This window comes from Carettochelys insculpta, chromosome 1 (assembly GCF_033958435.1).
Source record: "Carettochelys insculpta isolate YL-2023 chromosome 1, ASM3395843v1, whole genome shotgun sequence".
Taxonomy (NCBI): domain Eukaryota; kingdom Metazoa; phylum Chordata; order Testudines; family Carettochelyidae; genus Carettochelys; species Carettochelys insculpta.
The window spans coordinates 364,015,325-364,038,767 of NC_134137.1; the positions used below are offsets into that span (position 1 = coordinate 364,015,325).

At 46.9% G+C, this 23,443-nt stretch overlaps 1 long non-coding RNA gene across 1 annotated transcript in view; it reads left to right on the plus strand.

Annotated features, from left to right (window-relative positions):
- LOC142025061 (uncharacterized) overlaps positions 1-19,473 on the plus strand; it is a 119,654-nt gene extending 100,181 nt beyond the window's left edge. The window contains exon 4 of the long non-coding RNA XR_012648590.1: positions 19,446-19,473. This is a non-coding gene — a long non-coding RNA (uncharacterized LOC142025061). The remainder of the gene's footprint in view (positions 1-19,445) is intronic.
- Positions 19,474-23,443: the final 3,970 nt, after the last annotated feature.

Genomic DNA, 23,443 nt, shown 5'->3' on the forward strand with positions numbered 1-23,443 from the left:
GTGGATAAATGCAGAGAATCACTTCCCTGGAATTCAGTTTAGAAGTGTATGCTGGCATCAGGGGGAAAACATCAGCCAACCTGAGAAGTCCCACACTAAACCCAAAATAAAATGTAGCCTGATTGTGTCTGACTAAACATTTTCTTTCTACTTCTATATCTGTATTCCCAGATCATGTTGTGGCTTGAATATTTACTGGATTCATTAAGTCTGCTCAGGATTAAACATCTCTGTCATTCTCCAACCACACAAAATAAAAAGACCCCCTGAGCAGGTAACTGCTTCAATTCAAAAGATCTCTCTCTCTTCCCATTGGCTCACCTGGCTGTTTGCCCTGTCTCTGTGTTGAACCCTTTACAGGCATTCATTCATGACACTGAAGTATCACAGTGTGGACAAAGAACTGTGCAGCATGGAAAAACCATGGTCAGAAATAAGAGACACAGGTCTTTACCCAAGAGAGGTAAAAGCTGAGGAGCCAGGAGTGGGTTCCCTTGAAGGACCACAGAAGGGAAACAGGTGCAGTTGCCCTGAATGTTTGAAGAACTGTGCTGTATCTATTAGGTCATATTGCCTCTCACTGAAACTTTCTATAAATATTCAAGCATGTTAGTGCTTGTAGCACTGACGAGAGATAGCAGATGGCTACAATAAATGGATTCTTCTTTATTTGAATTTCAGGAGCATTTAGAGGCTTCAGTCATGGGACAACTGTGCTGAGCAATGTACAAATGCATAAAGATAGTCCCTGCACCACAGATCTTACAATCTAAGTAACAAGATTTGACCAGAGTACAAAGTGAAAGTGATATTATTATCATTAGTAATCTCAGCAATATCCAGAGCACACCAACAATCAAGCCATTGTTGAGTGCTTTGTAGTTACTACAACGGAAAAGACATTAGAATTTCCTTCTTCAGATACAGTTGGAAGGAAATGTATTGCTAGCCTCCTGCTTTATAATGAAGCATTCAGTGAATGGTTGTGTTTCTGATCACTGGGAAATGAGAGAATTTCAATAATCCCATGTTTATCTACAAATGCCTGAATCTTCTGTGTGCTAAAAATGAAAGCTATCATTCTGCTCAAATACAATGGTTAAAACAAATGCCTTTTGTCAAAGGCTGACTTCTCCCAACTTCAATTAAACTTTACAATGACTTTCATGCATCAGAGACCACACAGAAAACAGCATTCAGTTTCGTCTTCTCTATATCAACTTCATATGCCCACATAGGGTTTGGACAACACTGTTTCTTCAAGCAGGGCAGAAAATTTTGTTATATTTCTAAATTTTATGGCAATTGTACTTTCAAACTGAGGGTGCAACTATTTTAGCTTTTGCTGTCATCTTAACTTTTTTCCAATACTGCTTGTATCCCAATCTACTCATCATGTTCAAACAAAACAGTTCCTATCTAATTGTTTTAGTGTGAGGCTAAAGGATTATTTCACACCTACTCCTTATTAAGTTATTATGAACAGTGATTTGTTGTCTTCCAGATGCAAAATCCGAGTGTAGAAGAAACTTCAGAATCCACCAGCTTAGGTTGTAAGAGGACTCCATTTCTCATTGACTCTAGATTTCCAGCAAGGTAATAGAGAGCTGAATTTATCCTAATGCTTCTTATTTAAATCACTCTCTGTTTCCCAGTGAAACATGACAGAACAGTGGTTCTCAAACAGCGATATAAGTATGCCTGAGGATACACAGAGGTCCTCCAAGGGGGTGTGTCAACACATTTAAATCTGTGTTTCTCTACCTGAGCATCATAAACACACAGGAGGTTGTGGAATGGGTTTAAGGTGCATCACAGTTGCAGGGCCAGTATTAGAGGGTAGCAATCAAGACAGTCGCCTGGGCCCCAGGCCACAAGGAGCCCCACAAAGCTAAATTACATGCTTCAGACCAGTGCAGTGGGGCTTAGGCTTCAGATTCCTAAAAGGGGCACTGCCATAAAAGCTGATCACACAACAACAGAGCTGAGCACCTGTGGTCTCCAGTCCATTCCAGAATGCCTCCTGAGTGCTGATGAATGGGGAAGAGAACAACAGCTCCAGTAAGGGGCTAGGAGAGCAATGAGAACAACAAGAAGTCCTGTGACACCTTATAGACTAACAGATATTTTGGGGCATAAGCTTTCGTGGGCAAAGACCCACTTCATCAGATGCATGGAGAGGTGGGGTTTCAGAGGGGTATTTAAAGAGTGGGGTCTCAGTGAAAGGGAGGGCCAGAGCTGGCAAGGTCTATTCAATCAAGTTGGAAATGGCCCATTATCAGTAGTATGTATCACAAGAGAGAAAAACAAGTCAGATGAGACAGGGGGAATGGTCCATTGTCAGGGTCAAATGTGGAGTTTTTATTTATTTAACCATTTACTCTTTTATGTAGAGACTTTGTCCTCACCCACAACTATTTCAGATTTGAGGACAATATATACCTTCAAATCAGTGGCACTGCTAAGGGCACCTGCATGGTCCCACAATATGTCGACATTTTTACAGCTGACCTGGAACAACACTTTCTCTGTTCTCGTCCACTAGCACCCTTCCTCTACTTGCACTACATTGATGACATCTTCATCATCTGGACCCTTCATCATCTGGACCCAGGCTGACCCAGCCTCTGGAAATGGAAAGGAGGCTCTTGAAGAGTTCCACCCTGATTTCAACAGTTTGCACCCCACCATCAACCTTCGCCTGGACCAGTCCACACAAGAGATCCACTTACTGGACATTGCTGTACAGATAAGTGATGGTCACATAAACACCACCCTATACCAAAAACCCATGGACCGCTATGCTTACCTACACACCTCCAGCTTCCATCCAGGGCACACTATACGATTCATTGGATACAGCCAGGCACTAAGGTACAACAGTATTTGCTCTGATCCATCAGACAGAGGCAAACATCTACAAGACCTTTACCAAGCTTTCCTCAAACTACAATACCCACCTAAGGAAGTGAGGAAACAGACTGACGAAGCCAGATGGGTACCCAGAAGCCACCTGCTACAAGACAGGCCTAACAAGGAAAACAAGAGAACACCACTGGCCATCAAATACAGCCCCCACCTAAGGCTTCTCCAACACATCATCAGGGGTCTGCAACCCATTCTGGGCAATGATCCTTCATTGTGACAGACCTTGGGAGGCAGGCCTGTCCTTGCCTACAGACAGCCTGCCAACCTTAAACAAATTCTCACCAGCAACTGTAGATCACAGCACAGTAGCCCTAAACCTGGAACCAATCCTTGCAACAAACCACTCTGCCAACTGTGCTCACATATCTATACCAGCGATACCATCACAGGACTTGACATCAACCATAGCACTGGGGGCTCCTTTACCTGCGCATCTACTAATATAATATATGCCGTCATGTGCCAGCAATGCCCCACTGCAATTTACATTGGCCAAACTGGACAGTCTCTGTGTAAAAGAATAAATGGACACAAATCAGACACCAGGAATGGTAATGTACAGAAACCTGTGGGAGAGCACTTCAATCTCCCTGGTCACTCAATAACAGATTTAAAAGTAGAAGTCCTAAAACAAAGAAATTTCAAAAGTCGGAGAGAGAAATCTCTGAGTTGCAATTTATTTGCAAATTTGACTCCATCAACCAAGGATTAAACAGAGACTGGGGATGGCTGGCCCCTTACAAAAGCAGCTTCTCTGCCCTGGGTGCTAACAGCTCCACATTCGACTCTGACAATGGACCATTCCCCCCATCTGAGCTGGCTTGTTTTTCCCTCTTTTGGTACATACAACTGATAATGGGACATTTCCAACTTGATTGAATAGGCCATGGTCAGATCTGGCCCTCCTTTTTACTGGGACCCCACTCTTTAAATACCCCTCTGAAACCCCCCAACTCTCATGCATTTGATGAAGCAGGTCTTTGCCCATGAAAGCTTATGCTCCAAAATATCTGTCAGTCTATAAGGTGCCACAGGACTTATCGTTCTCAAAGATACAGACTAACACAGCTACCTCTCCAATTCTATTAATGTTTGCAAATCCAGCGTTGATTGACATACACCGCATTTATAGTGGCATGAATGAACAGGGAGCACCAAACATGTAGTTAAGGCACTGGACTGGAACTCAGCAGACCTGCCTTCAGTTCCAAGCTTTGTGATGTTGAGTAAGACAGCTCACGGGTCTGCACTGCATTTCTCCATCTACAAAACAGAGATAATAGTGCTTCCTTATGGTCCACCTGGCTCGTTTATTTAGACTGCATAATCCTTGAAGCAGGGCCTGTCTCTTATTTTGTGTTTATATCACTTAGCACAATGGGAACTTTTTTTTTGGCCGGGGCCTCTACATGCTCCTGTAATAGTAAAAAATAATTTGTTTTATTGTAGTTCCTAGGATCTGTAGTGGTTATGGGCCAAGACCCCACTATGCCAGACACTTCACAGAAAAACTAAAGTAAATTGCATGTCAGAGTAAATAATGCACATGCGTGGGATTCCAGTGTTCTGCAGGTATACAGGCATTGCTTATGATGAAAGAATTCGGACAAGTAAAATGAGCACCAGTTTCAGGAAAGGAATGTTCCTTCCCCAGGGTATTTTCAAAGGCTACCAGCTCTTAACCCTGTGTCTTTGCTGCAAAATGCTACAATGTGATTTTCACCACTGGGTGGTGGTGTTGCTTCTTGCCATCCTTTCCTAGTAGAGGGTGTTCACATGGACAGGTGATTGTAACATGCATGTGTTCAGCCTTCATATTAGCACACAATTGGAATAAAGTGATGTTGCCGTAACTCCTGATATGACTTTTTCAGTGTTTTGGAGAACAAATCTGGGTCACGTTTTATTGTCAAAGGCTTTGTTGGTATTACAGCTTCTCAAGAATTTTTGGTGAACTATTTTTCATCTTAAAATGGTGATTCATCAAGACCAAAACTGTTTGCAAGAAAGGGAGAGTTTTGACAAATTTCTCGTTTTAAAATTGGAAAAAAAATTAACTTGTTTAAATTGCCCACTGTGATATTTTTGAAATAAAAAAATCCATTTTTCTGTTTTTCAAAGCAGCTTTTAATTTGGAAAATTAAGCTAATTAAAATAAAAAGGCTATCAACATTTTAAATGGTCAAAATACAAAATTAAAATATTTTGAAATTACCATGAAATATGTTGACTGACCCCAAACCATTTTTTTTCTTCATTGATGGTTGATGAAACTTTTCAAGGCTTGATTTTTCATTCTGATTTGAAATGTGTGCTTTGCTGCTTTTTTCCCTAAAACTAGCTCTAGTTTTCCCAGAATAAGAAAACCATTTTCCACCAGGCTGTGGCTGGTATGGTGACATAGGCTGATCCATCATTGGGCGAGGAGGTCAAAGACTTCAGAAGCACTTTTATGTAGTATACATTTAAAAAAATTATAAACAGAGGAAGATAAAGCAGTTAATTATAAAATAGCAACCGTACCTTTGGATACCTTTCAATATGCATGCCTTAGCCTGCTCCAAAGCCCAAATATAATCAATGTCAGGTTTTGACTAGACTTCTCTAGGTTTTGAAGTGGGCCCTTCAAAATTCAACTTAACAACTAGTCAAACAGTCAAAAAATATTTTTTCTGCATCTTTTCCCAACATTTCTGCTAATCATAAGATAATATATTTAGCAAATAATAGAAGCTATTGACTGGTCATTAGCTTCAAAAATAATTGCCAAATATATCGTTCAGCCAAAACTTCAAAACTTCTCTCAGTCCTCAGTATGAGACCAGGGGCAAGTTCAGAGGCGACATAAACAAGCATGTGAGCCATTTTATGGAGGAAATTAGACAGCAGAGCTATAGATTAAACACAAAGAACCAAAAGTATCAGAGGGGTGGCTGAGTTAGTCTGTATCTTCAAAATCTACAAGAAGTCCTGTGGCACCTTACAGACTAACAGATATTTTGGATTGACATCTCATGCATCTGAGGAAGGTCGTGTCTACACCAGCCCAAATCTTCGAAATGGCCATGCAAACGACAATTTCAAAGATTACTAATGAGGCACTGAAATGCATATTCAGTGCCTCATTAGCATGCCAGTGGCCACAGCTCTTCAAAATTGCCATGTCTCGCTGCCGCGCAGCTTGTCCACATGGGGTTCCTATTCAAAAGGACCCCACCAACTTTGAAATCCCCTTATTCCAATCTGCTTTCGAAAAGGACCCCTGTCTGGATGAGCCGCACAGCAGTGGAAAGCGACAATTTCACAGAGCTGTGGCTGCCAGCATGCTAATGAGGCTCTGAATATGCATTTCAGCACCTTATTAGTAATCTTCAAAATGGTCATTTGCATGGCCATTATGAAGATTTAAGCTAGTGTAGACATGGTCAAAGTGGGTCTTTGTCCATGGATAGTTATGCTCCAAAGTATCTGTTAGTCAAAATGCCTACTTAGGCACCAAGTTAAATAGTCTGATTTTCAGAGGTATTGTGAACCCACAATGCCCACTGATTCCAATAGAAGCGGGTGGACAATAGGCTCTGAAATTCCAATGCTCCAAATACTCAAGACATTTAGGCTCTGTCTACACTAGCCACCCCTCCAGGGGGGATTCTAATGAGACACTTTGGGATATGCGAATGGTGTGCTGCAATGAATATACAGTGCCTCATTAGCATAATGGGCTCTGCAGCACTTCAAAATTGCCTCTTTTGATCAAGCACGGCTCGTCTACATGGGGTCCTTTTTGAAAGGACCCTGCACGCTTCAAAATGCCCTTATTCCTATCATCAAATGAGAGTAAGGGCATTTTGAAGTGTGTGGGGTCCTTTTGAAAAGAAAAGGACCCTGAGTGGATGAGCCATGCAAGATTGAAAGCGGCACTTTCAAAGTGCTGTGGCTGCCATTAAGCTAATGAGGTGCTGCATATTCATTGCAGCACCTTATTAGCATATTCCAAAGTGTCTCATTAGCATCCCTCTTTCAAAAGGGGGGGCTAGTATAGACATAGCATTAGTGAAATGCCATTTGAAATGTATTGTGAATGTAGGTAAATCTTAAACTGAAACTTCCACGTATGCTTCCTATAATCTATTCAAAGTAAATGTAACAGAGCAAAATGATAATGGGATGTGACAGAACCCTTTAGTCAGAAATTCTGTGAGGAAAATTGAAACTGCTTGGCTTTTCACACCCTTTTGCAATAGCTGTTGAGTGACAAAGCATTGCCAGGGGTTAGTGAAAGACTGTGTGTGGTTGCTGAAACATCACTATTTTGATGTATTAAAGCAGCCTGTTGCTTCATGATTGATCCCCAGCTGCATCTCCCCTGGGATATGAAAGGATAGTCTCAGTGAGAGACGGAGGTTTCTAAAGAGAGGGAGGGAAATCCAGGTAAGTTTTGGAAGGGAATTTAACCAGATGATGAACACTCTTTCTCTCCTTAAAACTTCCCAATGCTCTACATTGCTCCCTATCTATATTTATACCTACAGGCTGTGGATTCATTGCTGAAGCTGTAGAGTGTAGTGGAGAGGGATGGGTCTTTTAAGGCATCTATGGCATTCTATGGCATTCTCAGCTAGATGGGAAACCAGGCCCAGCCAATGGGACAGCAGTTGCTTCTGCTGGGTGTGCGTGCAGTGTGGGCATAGTATCCAGTGCCATGTGAAAATGTGTGTTATACCCCTTCTTTTCTCAGTCACATGATGTGCTTGAAAAGATGAAAAGTCTACGTCTACACTAGCCCAAATCTTTGAAATGGCCATGCAAATGGCCGTTTTGAAGATTACTAATGAGGCACTGAAATGCATATTCAGCACCCCATTAGCATGCTGCCAGCCGCAGAGCTTCAAAATTGTGGCATTTTGCTGCTGATGGGAATAAGGGAATATTGAAGTTGGTGGGGTCCTTTCAAAAAGGAGCCCCATCTGGATGAGCCACGCAGCAGCAAAACGTTTTGCATGTCCATTTTGAAACCATTTGCATGGACATTTTGAAGATTTGGGCTAGTGTCGACACGGCCCCATAGGCTGTGTCTACACTTCAGAAATAATTTTGAAGTTTTTTACTTCAAAGTTAAACTTTGAAGTATGGCACTACTCTTTTCCCAGGAATAGAGTAAGGACTTCGAAGTTGGGCTCCCCACTTCGAAGTTAACGTTGAAATAAGAGAAAATGTGTATAGACTCTCTGCTGGCTACTTTGATGTAGTGCTTAACTTCAAAGTTAGTTCCTAGTGTAGATGCACCCACACAGTTAGGCTGTGGACACATTAGAGAGTGACATCGAAATGGCTTACCCTTTCTGTTATTTTGAAATAAGCTATTTCAAAATAAGTGGCACGGAAGCGACTACACACGCAATACGGATTGACGTTGCGATCCACAACATTGAAAAGACTCCCAGTCATTTCGAAAGGGAGCGGCTACACAGCCACAGCTTCATTTCGAAATAACAGGGCAGGAAATGGCGAGGGCAGGGTCAAATGGCCGACAAGCCCTTCCTGGAGCACAGATGAGCCAACCCCTTAAAGGGCTCCTCCCAAACACATCTCCTGTGCACATGCTGATGACCCTGGCTGCTTGCAGCACACGACCTCCAGCACAGCACTCGGCAGAGCCTTAATTAGCCACCACACCGCTGCCTGCCATGCACCAGCAGCACTTCACTGACGAGGACACCTTGGACATCGTGACCAGCCTGATGACCATCCTGACAGTATGACATATGAGGCTACGTGCTGCCCGACATGTGGCCAGCCTCCTGCAGGCTTCCCCCACAGTGCATCCGGAGTACCCCCTGTTCCAGCCCTGCTGTCGCCTCTGACAGTACCCCACCAGTGGGGAATGGTACGACAACATCATCCTTGGAGAGTGGGATGATGACCAGTGGGTCCGCAAATTCCAGATGACCCGGGCCACCTTCACTGAGCTGTGCCATTGGCTGGCACCAGCATTTCACCACCAGGACACCTGCATGCGGCCCACGGTCCCCCTGGAGAAACGAGTGGCCATCGCTCTGTGGAAGCTGGCTACCCTGGACAGCAACCTCTCAGTTGGCCACAACTTTGGGCATGGGGAAGGCCACCGTCAGGATCGTCCTCCTTGAGGTACGGCACCGGGGGCCACGCACCCACAGCAGGATCCTGGGAAGGGGGGTCCCAAGGTGTGGGGCCCCAGGGAGTGGGGTCCCAGGAAAGGGACCCCCCATATACTACCACACAATCATGGGCACCTCTTCCCTCTACCCTACAGGTTGTCGCCACCCTTCACAGGATCCTCCTGCAGTGCCTGATCCACCTTAGGGACGTGGACACTGCCATGGCCGGCTTCCAACAGCTGGGATTCCCCAAGTGCATCAAGCATCAATGCATTGGACAGCACCCACACCACCATCTGGGCCCCACCACACAGCCAGGGATGGTACATCAACTGAAAGGGATACCACTCCATCATCCTATAGGCCCTCATGGATTCCTGAGGATGTTTCACGGACATCTGCGTGGGCTGGCTGGGCAGGGCCCACGATGCCGCATCCTGTGGAACTCATGGCTTGGCCAAAGGATGGCAGAAGGCACCTACATCCCCCACGGGAGCTGCCAGCGGGGGACGTGAACATATTCCCATGCATCGTCGACAATGCTGCCTACCCACTCCAGGCCTAGTTAATCTGCCCCTCCATGGGACACACCAATGAGCGCCACGACCTCTTCAATGCCCGCCTCAACCAGGCCAGGAACAGCGTGGAGTGGGCATTCAGCCATCTGAAGGCACGTTTCAGGTGCCTCTGGGTGTGCCTGGAGGTAAGCCTGCCCAGCATGCCCGCGGTCGTGGGTGCCTGCTGTGCACTGCACAACATCGTGGAGAGCATGCAGGAGCTCTTTGTGACACACTGGGCAGCCGAGGCCGTTCCACACTCTGAGCAGCCAGGTGCAGTCCCATATCGCCAGGTGCACCGGAATGGGGTGCGCATGTGGGAGTGCCTCCAGAAGACCTTTGCCCGGGGGCCCCCATGACCTGGCCTGGCTCACTCCATGCAACCCCCAACCCCCTTTCTCACCCCTGGCCCACCAGCACCCCCCTTGCCATCCCCACCTGAGGCAGGACACATACACCATTCAATAAATTTAACTGCTATGTTTGGAACATAAAGAATGTGTGACTATTTACGGGGGGAGGCAGGTTGCACTATTTACATGGGGGGCAGGAGTGAACTATATACATGGGGAGGCGGGGGGGCTTCAATCCTCCATCAGAGTGGCTGGTCGGGAGCCATGATGGCTCCTGGACCCATGACCACCCTGGGTCCGGGGACCATGGCGGAGCAGGGATGGGGCAGGTGGGACAGGGAGGTAGGGATGGACCAGGGTATCTAGGGGCTCAGACTCACAGGGAGGAGGCGGAGGGGGAGCCACAAACAGGCAGGGCTCACCTGGCCACAGCCAGCACACCAGCTCCCGCCACTCGGCCGGGGTCATGTCAGCTGGGAGCCGAGCTGCAAGGGCTGTGGGGGCAGAAGGGGTGTAAGGGGGCTGGGGAACAAGGAGGAGCTGAGGAGGGGGGGAAGAGGGGGAGGCTGGGGTGGAGGGGAGTGCCAGGGAAGAGGAGGGTAGCGGAGAAAAGCGGGGCCTGGGGCAGAGGGGGGTGCTGTGGGAAAGGCCATCCATGGCGCAGGTGGATGGGCCAGGCAGTTGCCGATAGTCTGGGTCAGGGAGTTGAGATACTCGGCCAACCGGTCCAAGGCCATCCACTCCATGAAGAGCCATGCCCACAGCAAGCAGTTCTGCTCCCGCCATGCAGCTGTGTGGGTTGCCGCCAGATCATCTGCCCAGCTGCAGCAGCGGCTCCTCTCACCACGGTGCCCAGTTCAGGAAGGCATCACCCCCTCACCCTCCTTTGGTGGTGCAGGGCTCCCGGGAACATCCAGGGGGCTGGGGTGGCTGGCAGATGCCAAGGATGTGAAGACATAAGGCGAGAGGGTGGTGCCCCGTCAGTCATGAGCCCGGGTACCATGGGCCAGTGGCCTTGTCCCCACCACCATCCCACTCTGTTTGTGGTGAGGGGCTCTGGGGTGGCCTGTCTTCTGTGGGGTCCGTCAATGCGGGGCCATTAGAGTGGCTGCTCCAGCCCTCCCAGGCTTCTGAGTCTCATGGCAGCCCATGGCCCCATGCAGCCCCCACCCCACCCAGCAACGATGATGGCCATCCCTGGGTCTCTGGCCTGTGGCCGTGTGCCCAGGCCCATACCGGCTGCATCAGGGACTGCCCCCTCTCCCGCATGACCAGGGCACCCCATGCTCGGACCTACCTGAGGGTTCCTCGAGTGGTTCAGGGAGGCCCGAGTGAAGGTAGCCCGGCTAGGGTCCTCGGAGGGCTAGGCCATGCACAGCAGTCCCTCCTTCCTGCTGTCGCTGTCCTTGGTGCCATCAGGTACTTCGGGGCCCGCAGTAGTGGGGGCCATTGAGGGTCCTGGCTGGGGTTCCTTGCCCTGCCCCTCCAGCTCCACCGTGTCCAGAGTCTCCTTGAGTGGTGCAGCCTCCCTGGGTCCCAGCAGCTGGTGGAGCTCCCTGAAGTAGGGGCAGGTGGCCGGCACTGCCCCTGACTGCCTGGCTGAGTCCTTTGCTCGGGCATAGCCCTGACGCAGATCCTTGACTTTGGAGCAGACCTGGTCATGGGTCTGGAGGGGGTGGCTCCTTGAGGTGAGGATGTTGGCGAGTTGGGCGAAGGCGTCCACATTTTTCTTCCACCCCTCCATGCTGAGCAGTATGTCTTCCTCCACCCAGACAGCCAGCAGGTCCTGGAATTCAGCTTCCAGCCAGAGGGCCCCCCTCCTCTTTGGGAGCTGCCCAGAGCCCTGGGAGCCCCGCCGCTCAGACCCCTTGGCTCCACGAGGATCGTGGGGGTCTTGTCTGCTGTCCATTGGTCCAGCCATGGTGGGGTGTCACTTTCTGAGGCTGCTAGGGAGTGTCATCTGGCCACCTAATGCTCCTACGTCTGCCATCACACTCTCAGCTTCCTGCATGGGGTTTCTGTGTCTCTGCAGCTTTAAGGCACCCGCAGCTGACAGCCATAGAGCTCTGGCTGCTGGTGGGAGGGGCTGGCTCTGTGGAGGACTTTTGATTTCGAAATGGCAGCTAGGATGTGGCTATACACATTTAATTTCAAAATTAACATCGAAAGGAGGCATTATTCCCGAAACGGGAGGGGAATAACCATTTCAAAATGAACGCCTTTTAATTTTGAAATTAATTTTGAAATGAGCAATTGCTGTGTAGTCGCTCTCCTGCTCATTTCAAAATTGCCCCTCATTTTGAAATAATTTTCAAAATGAGCTGCTAGTGTGGCCACAGCCTTACAGGCTGCTAGAGGATGTGCCCCACCCTTTAATGGCTATTCCAGTGGGCAAAGTATTCATGATAAACTGGAAAATGAATGCACACGTTGAACCTCTCTACTCAGGGACTTTCTTGTTCAACAACATCTATAATATGACATGATTTTAGTTAGCTGGATGACTGCTAATCATGGATATGTCCAAATTCCCCATTGTCCCACAAAGTTTGTTTACAGTCTTCAGTCGTGGCAATTCAGTGGTCTGTACTGTTATTTAGCTATAATTTATGCCTAAATGTCTTCTAAGAACCTAGTAAGCAGAGAAATTATTGGCCATGCTACTGGATAATGTTGACCTCCCATGGTCCAGCAAATTCTCTCATTCAGCGTTGGTCAGGTCCCAAGAGTGCCTGATGGAAGATGTTCAACCTGCGTATGTATGACACAACCAAATGTGAAACAAGTGAGAAATTAATGTTTTTTTCCTCTTTTTTCCTGGTAAATCTACAATTAACTTAAAAATGTTTGAGGAATAGGTTCTGGTAGATAACCACATGAGGAAAACCTGATTGAAAGATAGAAGGTAACACTCTCTGCAACCCAACAAGATATAGAAGAGTTGGAAACAGAGGCACTTGGTTACAAATAGATATAAACAGGAATTGTTATTTATCTATTACTATGAAACAGAATATAGATGAAAGTTATCATTGGTGTAAGGTGATGGTTTGATGCTAAGTTACACAAGGTCGTGGGACAGGGAGAAGACAATGAGAGGATATATGAGAAAACACAGTTGCAGCAGGACCAGAGAGACTCATGATTTTCATGACAAGTTAGTTATAAAACATGATAACCTGTGAGATAGAAGGTGACAAAAGATCCCACTCAGGCTGGAAATGTAGGCAACAGCCTGCAAAGAACAGCAGATTTTTCCAAGCAGCCCTGGTATTTTATTAACAAAATCATGACAAAAATGGTGTGCCATTGGAGACATCAAGCACAGGGAATCAAAGCCAGGATGAAAACCAGGCACTAAAAGTAACAAGAAGAAAAAAACTCTGGGTGTTGGAGCAGTTGTCGGTTTGAGAAAGGACACACGTTTCTTAGGGGTAGAACTAACACAACTGCTCACAGTAGATGTGAAGAAAATGCAAAGAAAGTGTATGGTCTTTAACTTAGGAAGGAGGAAGGTATGATGCTCTTCCCAGCCAATTAATTTCATTTTATAAAAAATTGACATGTGAGGACTGCATTTTTGTCCTTTCATTTTTCTTGAGAAATAGGTATACTTATTAGTTTCCAGAATGTTTCTCCAAGGTATGTAGGCTGGAGCCAATTAAAAACTGTACAGTTAGAAAATGATTGCACTGAAGACACTGCATTACAAGCATTTCTGAATTACAAACTGCTTCATAAAATCTCACAGATTTCATGAGCTGAATTTCTTTCTACTCCAAAAGGTGAAGGTCTGCTTGTACTGTATCAAAGAAAGATTATTATTTTTCCATAGAAATGCCTAAGCAGATAGAGCTGAGGAGATTATTAAATGTCTTTTCTTAGAAAAAATCTCCTTTCAGGTTCAGCCAATAATGTGTCCATATTTGTAATTTAACCAATTACTGAAGCTCAGTCACAGCTATATGAACATTTCATGGGTCTGATCCAAAGCTACAGAACTTAATACGCATCTTTCCATTGACTGTCATGGGCTTTGGATCAGGAACTATGTTCCCAATTGTGGTCCCTCTGAAGGCAATGCAAACTCATATTGGTTTCACCGAGGTAGAATCTGGCTCTATCTGTACAGTGGCTGTATGAAATGCTCAAGCACCTTTGTAAGAACTCAAGTAGAACAGAAGGTGAGTCACTGTTTTCTCCCAATTTTTTTATCTGTAAGCAAAGTTCATTGAACAAAACTGATTATTCAAGTAGCCATGGTACAGCTTGAACCTCTCTCATCCAGCACCCTTGGGACCTGACTAGTGCTGGATGAATTTGCTGGACCACAGGAGTTCAATATTATCTAGCACATCACCAAAACTTTCACTGCTTGCTAGGCTCTTATAAGACACTTAGGGGTAAATTACAGCTAAATAATGGCACTGAACAATAAGTGCCAGGAATGATGGCTATATATATATATATATATACACACATGGGACCATGGAAAACATGGTGACTCCCATGATAAGTGGTCATCCTGCTACATCCTGCTAACTAAAATCATGCTGAATTACAGATGTTGCTGTACAAGAGAGTTCCAGGTTAGAGGCACGCTCTCAGACCTATTTAGCCAGATGAATCCTTGTCTAGAGACTGCTACCAACCTGAAGCAAATACTTGTGAGCAGCCACATACTACATCACAGATATTAAACTTACGCTGGAACCTACCTCTGAAACAAACCCTGTTGCCAACTCTGTCCACATATCTATACACCACAGGACCTAACCACATAAGCTACAACATCAAGGGCTCATATATCTGCATACCCACGAATGTAATATATGCCATCAGGTGGAAGCAATGACCCTCTGCCATGTATATTGGATATTCCCTAGCCAAAGAATTAACTGACACAAATCAGACATCGGGAATGGTTGCACCTGTAGCGTAATATTTTAACTTCCCTTGACATTAAAGTATTTCAAAGTAGCCATTCTTCTACAAAATAATTTTACCACCCAGTTATAGAAGGAGAGATCTAAACTGGTGTTCATTTACAAATTCAACACATCAATTTAGGCTTAATGCATTACAAAGGCAATTTCCCCTCCTTTGACATTCATATTTCCATGTCACATGCTATGAATGAGACATGTCCAGCCGGACTTAATTTGTTTAATTAACACTGGCCCCACAATTGACATATTTTGCTGTTGTATATATCCTGCATTCTGTAATGGGTTTCATCCATGAAAGCTCATGACCTAATTAGTTTGTTAGTCTCTAAGGTGCCACGGGATTGCGCATTACAATAAGTAATTTTCCACTTCAGGTATTCTCACCTTTTTATCCACATCCTCCCTGATAGAATTAGTTGTGATGTAACACTCCCATCTCTCTGTCCCTAGGATCTGTTTTTCTTTTCTTTTCTTTTCTTTTCTTTTCTTTCTCTTCATGCATCTGAAGAAGTGAGACTGAATTCACAAAAGCTTATGCAATAATAAAATTCTTATTCTTTAAAATGCAGAACTCCTTGTTTTTCTTGAAGTCAGTTGAATTGAACCATTTATATGAGAGATGACTTTAGTTCCATAGTGTACCCAAAAAGATCCATTCCCACCAACAGAAAAAAATAAATTTCCTCATCAGTAACATGTGACTTAACTACATCACCAAAGGGCAGGTACAAGAGCAATGGATTTTTACCCTCTGTGCTAAACGCTGAGTTCCTTTTATGTTTCCCTTTTCTCCCACTAACATGGAGGTTTTGGAGGTATGGAGCCTATTGTTTTAAAACTACCTCAACATGAAATGTATTGGTGGCTCATTGAGAAACGAGGTTTCCAACGCACTTGCTAAGCAAGGCCCACTCTTACTTACTGAACTATCATTCAACAAGGAACTCCGAACATATTGTTTTAGAAAGGCATGTTGCTTTTCAATTATTTATGAGAAAATCTGGAAAACATAATAGTCATAAAACAAACAGCAAAGGCTACAGAAAGAAATCTGTGATTTAAAAAAAATACTTTTAAAAAGGAGTTTAACTCCATTTTCACACCCTAGGTTTTCCGACTTTTTCAATTAAATAACAAATACGAAAGTCTGTGTCTTTGTTAAATGTTGCTATTATTCAAGTACACCACAGAATAATTCTTTTAGCCCTCAGGCACAGCCAGGTTGTTTATGGGATCAATTATCTTGTGTTCTATCAAGAAATGCAAAGAAATAAAGTGAATAACATTACAGGCAGTTAAGATAGGGTTGCACTCAGAAATATTAACACAACAAAAGGTATGGCTAAGAAAATGAGATCAATTACACACAAGCAAAAATAAAAGGTAGTAATATTGAAGGAATGAGATCTCTGCAGAAATGTCCCTGGAAGTGTGAAAGCAAATACTGTTGGTGCCAACTGTAGTATTTCAGATTTTTTGGCCCCAGACATCCTGTTTGCTCTAATAATTGAAAGAAAGTTAGGGCTAAATTGTGACTTCAGGCAAGGGGACTTGCATAACCTGCATCAGCTCAGGAGTAGCCCATGAAAGTAATGGAACTCATAAGCTGTGTCTACACGTGCACGCTACTTCGAAGTAGCGGCACTAACTTCGAAATAGCACCCGTCGCATCTACACGCGTCGGGCGCTATTTCGAAGTTAACTTCGACGTTAGGCAGCGAGATGTCGAAGTCGCTAACCTCATGAGGGGATCGGAATAGCGCCCTACTTCGACGTTCAACGTCGAAGTAGGGACCGTGTAGACGATCCGCGTCCCGCAACGTTGAAATTGCCGGGTCCTCCATGGCGGCCATCAGCTGGGGGGTTGAGAGATGCTCTCTCTCCAGCCCCTGCGGGGCTCTATGGTCACCGTGGGCAGCAGCCCTTAGCCCAGGGCTTCTGGCTGCTGCTGCGGCAGCTGGGGATCCATGCTGCAGGCACAGGGTCTGCAACCAGTTGTCGGCTCTGTGTATCTTGTGTTGTTTAGTGCAACTGTGTCTGGGAGGGGCCCTTTAAGGGAGCGGCTTGCTGTTGAGTCCGCCCTGTGACCCTGTCTGCAGCTGTGCCTGGCACCCTTATTTCGATGTGTGCTACTTTGGCATGTAGACGTTCCCTCGCAGCGCCTATTTCGATGTGGTGCTGCGCAACGTCGAAGTTGAACGTCGACGTTGCCAGCCCTGGAGGACGTGTAGACATTATTCATCGAAATAGCCTATTTCGATGTTGCTACATCAAAATAAACTATTTCGATGTTGGCTTCATGTGTAGACGTAGCCATAGACAGTTCAGCCCCTGCTTCCTCCTGGCTCAGGGGAGACAGGTTTTTGTTTGAAATTGTTACTGGCCTAAAACAGCAAATTATGACATAGCCAGCACAGGGCTGTATGCAGTGTCCACTCCTTCCTATCCATGTCACATGTTGGGTCAGGAAGGAATTCTCCCCTCAGGACAGATGGGCTGTGACCTTCGGGCGGGAAGGGGGGGCAGGTCTCTTCTTTCACAACATGGGGTGTGAGTTACTTGCCTGGACCACTTATTTATATCATACTTCATTAATTCCCTGCTGCTGTTGGAGTTTCAGGCACTGGTGCACCTAAGTCCCTCCTATTCTCTGTCTGTGGCGTGACGATACAAAGTCCGCTTGACAGTGTCCCTTGTTCTTTGGAAACAGGTCTTGTCTCAGGCCTTAGAGACCCAGAGACGCAGCACATCAAATTCATTGCTCATAGGGTACTAGCACATTTACTTGTGGGAAGCTCAGGGCAGGGAATAATGGGTAGTGCAGGAATCAAGAAGGGGGTGGGGAGGTGCAGGGGGGTTCACTGAAGGGTGTGGGAGTGCAGGAGTCAAGGCAAGCGTTGGAAGATATGGGGGAGATGTTCAGGGCAGGGGTACAAGGAGGCCACGGTGGTGAAAACGGACTAATTCATACTAGAAATAAGGCACAAATATTTCATGCTGAGGATGATTCACCACTGGAACAAACTACGACAGCAAGTGATAGATTATGTCTTCTAATGAAGACTCAATGCCTTTCTGGTGCGTGCTTGGATCAAAACTTAGTTATTGTGATATACCAGAAGGCTGGAAGATGCGGGTGGTCAGATTTGATGCTCTAATGGTCCTTTCTGGACTGAAAGTCTACTACTTAATGGAAAGCTGAGTGTGGCCAAGGGCACATCCTCTCGGGCTTTACCGTGCAACCAGCTTGATCAATTGGAGGACAGTGGTGGGGAGGTGGTGACTTCACAGACAGACCCTGGCATCAGCCAGGAAGAGCAGAGGGGCAAAATAGAGGCAGCCTCAGAGACTTCCATGGCTTTGCAGCAGCAAGACTCTTTCTCTGCGTCTTTCCTTGAGGACTGAGGGAGAATTAGAATTCATGTGCATGAACATGAGGAGGAACCTGAGAGTTTTCTTCTTCCCAAACTACTGATTTTGTAGTCCCTGGTTAGAAGGTAAGAACATCAGAGAGGATTGGAATCTGCTCAGTCTGATCCACTTGGTACCAGCTGAATGCTAGGCTCAGAGATCACTAGATTAAGGTGGTTTATTTCCTACCAAGGACTTTATCTCATAGAATCACTGAGGGCACTGGGAGTTTGTCCTTTTAGGTTTCCCATTTCCTCCTTCACTCCCTCTTTCTCATCTTCTCTTGCTTTTTCTCCCCCTTTTCCATTCCTCCCTTCCTCCACCAAGGAAGGGTTTGTGCATTGGCCAGGGAGGTTGCTGTCACTGTGAGGGCCCTCACAAAGAGATGGGGTTGGAAAAGTGCTCAGAGACTGATCCCCACCTGTGGTGACCTGGGCCATCCTTTTGGACTTCTGCTGAGACCCCTCTGCCTCCCACTTTCAGAGTCTCAATGGTGACTGGCCAAGCAGGTGGCTATTGACTGGCAAGACTCAGGTCCTTTTGTTTTCTTTTAAGACCAAATAGGGAGCATCATCTGACCATGGATTTGATTGATGGTGCTGCTTCTCTGCAATTATTGTATCTGCGCAGGTCCTGATTTTCTCTGATGTTCCAGTTCTTCTCTAATACTTCATCAGTAATGACTATGAACTGTTGTTGGCCTGAAACTCATTTGTGAGAACTTTACTCTGATCAGGCGGTTCATCCCAAGGGGCTGGCTACGGGCAGGACTTCAGCCTTGCTGGGGAGGGGTGGGTGTGGTAATGACATCACAAAGGCCAGTTGCAGGATGTCAACCTATTGGGGAACAGTGCTGGAGTGGTGCTGACCTCACAGAGACCCTGACATTAGACAGACAGCAGAGAGCAGCCAGGCAGGGGCAATCTCAGAAACCCCCATTATGGCTTTGTGGGAGGCCGTCCCAAAGAGGTGGGACTGGAATTGCTTTGAGACTCATCCACTCTGGTGGTGACCTTTGAGAGACCTGCTGACACATCTCAAGGGGCTATTGACGAGGAGAAGTTTTCCCAGTTTCTCACCTGTGACCCTTGACTGTCCTTTTCTTTGCAGCCTCTGCACAAGGATTGTCTGACCCCAGCCATGCCGTGCTGGGGAACCTTCTGGCAGCATCCCCAGACACAGACAGGCTCCAATACATCTTGGAAGTGAGCATGGTGAGAGAGGCTGGACTCAATGGCTTCTCGAGGTCCCTTCCAGTCCTAGTGTTCTGTGATTCTATGGTCAGGAGGGGCAGGGGATGATTTTATCTTAGTGCTGGGGAGAACTGAGGGAGAGACAGGACATTCATTTTCCCGTCCATCATGCTAACCTGCACCCCAGTGGGCCATTCTAGGTCAGGGCAGTGCTATTGGAACCCACACACATACTGAATGTGGTTTTACTTTCACAGAGAAAGAATGAGTCTCTTCTAGGGCCTTAGCTGAGAGCCAGCTGGCTTTTACCTTAAACAGTGGAGCCTCCTGCACTAAGCTCCTGAGGTCCCAGGTTTGAGTTCACCTGTGGAAAGTTACACTATGTTGGGTCCATCTTCCTTCAGGGACAAGGGAAGGAAATGGAACTTCAACTCAGGGTCCTAGCTGTTCATGAAAGCCTCAGATCCCCTGTCTAACCTCCCCTGCTCCTGCCATGAGATCCAGGAGAGGGGTCTTACAGAAGAATCACAGACTCCTTCCTAGAGGAGCAAGAGGGCCTAAAGGCAATCAGCTCTTCTCTCCTACCAGCTCTGAGATTCACAGGGGGTATATGTGGAAATTGTCTTCACAGTGATTCCTTTCCTCTGACTTTTGAGCCAGCAAGAGGCCTGGGTCCGTCTCCACCTTGAGGAGCTGCTCATGAATCAGGAGTTCAGAAAGGATTGGACCCACCCAGGTATTAAACTTTGTCCCATTCTAGAGAGATAAAGATAAATTGTGACAATCCTCTTCTCAAGCACCATGACCAATTAATAGGATATTCCACACTGAGCACTTGTGCACAGGTTTATTGATCCTGGCCTGACTCTTTCCCCCACAGTGTGACAGCTTATATATCAGATCCAGAGAGTCCAAGGAGAGAGCAAAGGCTGTCAGGAGCAGCAGAGCTCCATTCTGATTCACCATTGTCCTTCCTGAATTTGATGTAAGTGATCTCTGACTCTGGCTACCTGATGCCAGATAGAGGCAGGCTGGCTCTGATAGGCTGCAGGACCTGCAGCTGCAGGGGCTATGTGGAGGAAGTGTTCCCCCTAGGAAAGCAAAGTCAGAGCAGGGAATGAGATAAACTTGACTCAAGTTTCTCTTCTCCTGGTTCAGTGGAGATCCTGGGACTTTAAGGGGACCATCTTCCAATTCCTGCTACATCCGGATTCATGCCTGGCCTTGGGTCCATTCACATCCTCCTGGAGTAGCTGGGGGTGCAAGTCCTTGTGGAGGGCCTGCCCCCCATCCCTTGGGTCTATGATCCCTTGAGGCAGAAAGAGCTGAGGGTCTAACACTAGCTCCTCTCCCACAGCAGAGGGACTTGGGATAGAGACTCCTGGCCAAGGGGAAATTGGAAGCTGACAAGAGGATGCTGATGAAGCCCCTTCTCCCTTCCTTCCATTAGAACTCAGCTGAATGCCCCAAATGAGGGAATTTGGTGGCTTAACTGCAGCTCTTAATCAGTGATCCACCCAAGGACATTGGCCAGCAGTTTGGGGAGGGGATTTATCAGCTCTACAAACTGGTGCTGTGCAGAGGCAAAGAAGCTAGCCTGTAAATGGGACCCAATAAAAAAGTGACACTGACAGAAGCAGGCAAAGGGACCCTTGAAGAAATGAGCCACCTCCCATCTGAAACTGTCCCCCCTTGGGTAAGGGGAGCCCTGCTGAAGTCCACCAAATCCTCTGAGACTGGCTCTAAGTGGAGGATGAGTTTCTCTTTTCTTTTCCTCCCAACTCCCTTTAGGTTCAACTCCACCCACCCACAGGCACCAAGGATACTCCACCCACTGTAGGGAGCCCTGCTATTCTGTGGGGTCAGAGATGCAGCCCAATGAGAATGGAAGAATACACATACCAAAACCACACACAGCAATCTGACAGTGATAAGCTGCTAAGGAGCAGCTGGCATAAGGAGAAGGAGGAAATGGAGGCAGAAGCTCCTCCTACAATGATGTGGGGAAGTCTGGCATTAAGTCACTAGAGAGCATCAGTTGCCCAGAGCACCAGTTGCCATTAATCCTCCCTGATGCCTGGGAGCATCTAAGTATCTGACACATCCTTGTTCTCTTCAGAAAGGAGGAATCATGGCCATGGTGTTGTACCAGCTCCACTCCATCTGAAGCTGTCACCAGTTGTCCAAAGCTCTGCAGGGGATGCACATCTTAGGAGCCTCTGATGAGATGTAGAGCCCCATACTGGGCCAGGAAGGTTTAGAAAGCAGGCCTGGGCTGCTGGGATCCCACCCCACCATCCCTGCAGAAACTGCTCCAGCTGGAGGAAGAGTTTCAAAGGGAGCCTGTTGTGGGGTATAAGTTCCCATGCAGTAGCTTGGAAACCAAAAGGTTAATCCAGGCATTGCTAACCACAGCTGACTGACAGGGTAATAACAGTTCTCATATCTGGAGGATCCTGGGTGAGGCATGTGTCCATATGCCCAGTGAAGGTGGGACCCGGAACCCTTTTTCATCCATTCAGGAGGAGAAGTTAGAGACACGTAAAGCCCTGAGCTCTTCACATGAACAAGATGTGGGCTGTGAACGCATTTTTTATGGGGACATTGAACTGTACATTCTGTTGCACTCTGGTAATCTGGAACTCAACTTGAGGACCAGCCAGAAGGCCAAGGCATCAGATACCTGTCACTAAGCCTGTTTGATCCTATGCCTCCCCTTAACCCCGTTGGAGCTGCTATATGAGAGGCAGCCACCACAGGATCCTAGGCCTTGTCCATAAGGGCAACCAACACTCCATAATCTATGTTCTCTCAGAGGGAAAACTTTGAACCCCAGCAGATTTGTTGTTGGAGAATGTGCTGAAATCTCAGAATCAGGAAAAGGGTGACAACAATGGGACCCAAAAGTGAAAATTTAAACCAGGAGAGGCTTCATTGTTGCTGCCAAACTTGAAAGTGTTTGTAGCGTTGCCAGAAAACTCCAACAGAGTCTACCACCCAGTGCAGACCATAACAGGGAAAAAGGTCCTTGAGAATCTGACTAGGGCCTTATCAATCTCACAGACATGAAAAATGTGTCCCAGACCATGAAATCTGCTCTGCATGATGTAATCTTATCTTCCCAGGCTGCTAGGAGCCTGGGGCTCCCAGCTGGTATGGTATTGTCAATCTTAATTCTGTGCCTCTGCTGGTGCTGGCATTGACTTCCCAGCTGGTGTCCTGCAAGTGGCCAGGACTCTCTGGCCATCCTGCACCAGCGGCCGTGCAAAAAGAAGGGAGGATGAAATGACACGGTATTGCTTCTCTTCTTTCTGCACTGCTGCTGGTGCTGGGTGGCCAGAGAGTGGCTGTTGCTTGCCAGGTGCCTGTCTCAGAAGGCAGTGCCACTGCCAGCAGCAGTGCAAAAGGAAGGCAGTCACGGAATGGTATAGACACACTTCTTTCTGTGCCATTGCTGGCAGTAGCTCTACCTTTCAAGCTGGGCAGTCAGAAAGCCAGCACCATCATGAGCAGCAGTGGCAACGGAGGGGGTGGCCTGGTGTGGCATTGTCAAGCTCTAGCTTCAAACCTGGGCAGCAGAAAGGCAGTGCCAGCGCCCGCAGCAGCGGAGAAGGAAGTGTGGCATGGTATGGTATTGCCACCCTTCCTTCTGTGCTGCTGCTGGTGGTGGCTCTAATTTCCAAGCTGGGCAGCAAGAGATTTCAGGTGCAAGGCTGTCTGGCACCACCAGCAGCACAGTGGGCTGCTACTGACACCTTCCCTCTGTGCCAGTGCTGGTGGCAGCCCTGCTTTCCCAGCTGAGCAACGAGAGAATGGCAGCTACTGGTAGGACACCCAGCTCAGAAGTCAAGGCTGCCAACAGGAACAGCACAGAAAGAAGAGTGGTGTGACATAGTATTACCACCCATCCTTTTG